Consider the following 3,705-nt stretch of genomic DNA (forward strand, 5'->3'; position numbering starts at 1 on the left):
GGGGGGGGGGAAGGAATCCCAAGCATGGTCGCTCTGCTGGGGCGCAAGTCGAGGCGTGGGGTAGAGAGAAAGAGAGAGAGAGAGTGAGCCAGAAAGAGACAGAGAGAGGGGGAGGGGGAAGAGCGGGTGGCCGTCGTCAGACACCTTCCAGCAACACACGGATCGGATTTACATGGCAACGAACACGTCATCTCTCTCGCTCTCTCTCTCTCTCTCTCTCACACTCTCTCTCGCTCTCTCTGCGTAAGAGATGACACGTGATGGGCCCAACGTGGCACAACCGAGCAGGGCACAACTATCATCTACACTCGTCATACTCTGACCTTCCAAAGGCCGCCAACGGACAGAGGCATACATTTTAATACCGCATTCGTAATTCGAGACGACCAGAACAACTGTCGGTTAGGTGGTTGTAGGCTTCTGTATACACTTCCTCTCACAGTAGGGTATTTTTGTGAATTGGACTCGGACTGATGAGTACAGAGTACAGATGGGTACGGAATACTGATGAATACAGAGTAGAGATCATCATGAACATGAACGCAGCGTGTTCGCGACCGCAGTGACAAAGGGAATGGAGATTGACAATCTGGTCCTCGCGTGTATCGCGCACTGAAGGAGTGTTTGAATTGAAAGCAATCACCGCCCCCCCCCCTCTTTTCCCAACAAACACACTGCCGTTGTATGTTTACGTCAATTTAATAGAAGGCTGGACCAATGTTTATCGGAAAAAAAATCTGATTTCGCTCCAAAACCTTTGGGGGACAAAGAAAAAGGACAGCAGGTCTCGGCCTCAGCTGCCCAAAGCCCTCCTCCTTCTCTTCCCTTCCGCATTCTTGCATAATCATCCACACTTTGGGCCCCCCGCACGATTTCACGCAAAGCTGAGCGCCGCGCCCCCCGCCCGCGCCCGGCTCTGTTTTAGGAGCGTTAGGCCCAGCGTTCCACAGCGTCACGGCGTAAATGAAGAAAAAGGGGGCATTTATCAAGTTCCAGCAGCCGCATTCGTAGGAAACAATCGCAGCCCTCGCTCGTGCGCGTATCGTGCTGACAAAAACCTCTTCAAAGTGGGTCAATTTTAGAATTCTACAAAAGCTTCTTCTTGGCCTTAAAAAATTATAAAATGTGGCCTTCTTATGTTTCTAGTCGACAGCCGCATGTCCAGGATACACAACGAAAGCGTAAACGTCACTGTGTGACAAAACATGGGGAGAAGTACGAAATAATAAGATCAATTTTTAATCGGACGGTTCGTCATTTGACCGAAAACCAACGGAGGTTTTCCATTCTGTGAATTTCTTTTTACAGTGGGCACACCTGGGGTACACTACCTCCAGCGAAGGTGCTGCCTCTGCAGGGAGGCGGATGAAATACGCGCGATAGGACCATAAAGATTGGTATGGATTAGCAGAAGGCACGGTCCGGACTCGCTGTTTTTATTTTCTTTTAAACTTTTCCCCTGACGGTGAGACCATTTGACAGGTATACACGGCGCAACTCCTTTGTCTTCCTTTTTTACCCACCTCTTTCTCTGTCCCTCTGCTGCTCCTCTTGGAGGTGGGGAGGCGTCATTACCAATGACCGTCAAACGCGGCCCCCTTTAGGACGGTCAGTCGCTCGCGCGCGCGCCTCGCGCGCTGCGGCTTCCGAATTTTTCATCTTCCACTCCGCCTGGCCTCCCTGCGGGGGAGCTGAGTGTAGCCCGGTTGGACCGGCTGTCCCAGAAGTTTTAATAAGTCCGGAAGGCACGGGGTGTCGAGCAGACACTTGATGGCATTCCGTAGCATACAACCCCCTAATTTGTTTTCTTTTCAGCGAAATGGTGCTTGTGCCATCACTGCCGAAGCCTATATCACTGAAGAAGGGCAGCTGCAGCAGCTACGGCGGCAGTGGCTGCACCACACAGCGCGTCCGAGTGACCATGGCTGGCCGTCCCGAAATAGCCCCCGCGGGGGCCTAAACCAGAGGGGCCACCTTGTTAGGGAGTTCGTTTGACAACGAAGCGACGCGCGGCTTGGTGGGGCCTCTCGGGTGCGCCAGGAGAATTGCGGATCCGTGCGGTCAGGCAGGGAGTTGGTGTCGGTACTCAATGGTACTGCCTGCACTGTAAAAGTTAGTCATTTGTCTTGCCCCGTGACGTACCTATATGTCTTCATCGCTCTGTTAGAGCGATGTTTGTGTACATGACTCAAAATGAGTCCTTGCAACCATCAAAGGAAGATACCAAATACCACCAAAGATACCACGATTTCCGTCGTGTCCAACCTCGATTCGTAGAGATTCAGCAAAGGGCAAAACTTTTTTTCATCATCGAGCGGGCACTCTTTTTAATTCTACGACCCCTTAGTGAAGTTTTGAAACAGTGAGAGCAACAAGCGAGATAATCGGAGATAATGGAAACGTGGCGTGTTAGCCAAAAGTTCATCATTTGTGTACGCCCCCTAATACATACGAGGGCCACCGCGCCAAGCAGTCTGGGGCCGTCCGCCCGCTGCACAGGTGAGGCAGCAGCCAGAGTCCTCCCTCCCCCAATCCTCCCTTGTTCATCTGCTTCAAAGGGCGGCACCGACTTGCAGGACAACAGATCCCCCCCCCCCCCTCCCAACTCGCTTGTCCTCAGCTGACCGCTACTGCGAGCGATTCCGAGCTGCTGGACCGAGCTGCTGCTGGACTTCCCAGAAGGCGCTGCAGCAGGCCGATCTGCAGCGAACAATAAGTCGAGCGGTCATCATCCACTCGTTGTTCTTAGGGATCATCTCCCCTGGGGCTGGTCGGGTGGGTCGGTCGCCCCCCCCCCTCTCTCTTTCTCTCTCTCCCTTCTCCCTTCATAAGCTTGAAAGTCCTGTGTGTTAGGCGTTATATATAGAATAGTGTCCCAAATCCCCCACTTCTTAACATTATCCCATTGCGTCTTAAAACAAAGAATGCCATTGAAGGCGTTTCATGTTAGCATTAGTCGCACTTACAGAGTGGCTGCAACAGCTAATACAGAAGCAACATGATATTGTGCGAAGTAGGCGAAATTGAGCTGTAAGGCTGTGACTATGGGTGCATAATATGCGAGAATATGTATGGTAATGCATGAACCGTGGAGCGTGCTTTGGGCCCTTGAATGACAAATTGTCAAAAAAGATTAAGAGGCTAAATTTTGTAATTTTTTCGGTAACCTAGCTTTGGCTTTTTTAAAAGAAAATTTTGGCATTCAAAAAAAGGGCCTGGCAGTTGGCAGTGTCTATAAGAATGCCAAAATGTAGCATTCGTAACATCTGGTGGCTGGTGGCCAACAACCACAGACCAGCACTTTCAGACCGTTACTTATCGCAGTTCCTGGTCCCTGTGCTCGAGGACAAGTAAAGACAGCGCGGTGCCTTTGACCGACCACTCACCCCGTCTCCGTCAGGTGCGTCGTCCACCTCGAAGCGACGCGCTGACGCTGCTGATGAGCTCCGGGAAGGTCCATTGAGCCAGCAGGCCCTCTTCCTCGACGACCTCGCGCCGACCTGGTCCCGGACCTGCCACTGATAAGGCACCATTGTCTCTCCGACGCGGGTCCCCAGGTCACTGGGTCAGGCCTGCGGAAAAGGAAATCGCTTCCGTTGAAAACTATACGGATCCCCCAGACCAGTATCTTTACCAGAAGGAGAAAAAAAATAGAAACAGTATCGCTCGAAATCTTCCATCTTTTGAGGAAGGAACTAACGGCCA

The 3,705-nt window shown here is 51.8% G+C and overlaps 1 protein-coding gene and 1 long non-coding RNA gene across 2 annotated transcripts in view; both read right to left on the minus strand.

Annotated features, from left to right (window-relative positions):
• Window positions 1–3,705, minus strand: part of LOC127750258 (uncharacterized) — a 25,668-nt gene that overhangs the window by 20,371 nt on the left and 1,592 nt on the right. Inside the window, exon 2 of the long non-coding RNA XR_008011597.1 lies at window positions 3,387–3,572. This is a non-coding gene — a long non-coding RNA (uncharacterized LOC127750258). The remainder of the gene's footprint in view (window positions 1–3,386; window positions 3,573–3,705) is intronic.
• The window catches only part of LOC113208314 (gastrula zinc finger protein XlCGF8.2DB-like), a 57,613-nt gene that overhangs the window by 1,576 nt on the left and 52,332 nt on the right, over window positions 1–3,705 (minus strand). The window lies entirely within an intron of this gene.

The sequence above is a fragment of the Frankliniella occidentalis genome, unplaced genomic scaffold (assembly GCF_000697945.3).
Source record: "Frankliniella occidentalis isolate FOCC.00 unplaced genomic scaffold, Focc_3.1 Scaffold159, whole genome shotgun sequence".
Classification (NCBI taxonomy): Eukaryota; Metazoa; Arthropoda; class Insecta; order Thysanoptera; family Thripidae; genus Frankliniella; species Frankliniella occidentalis.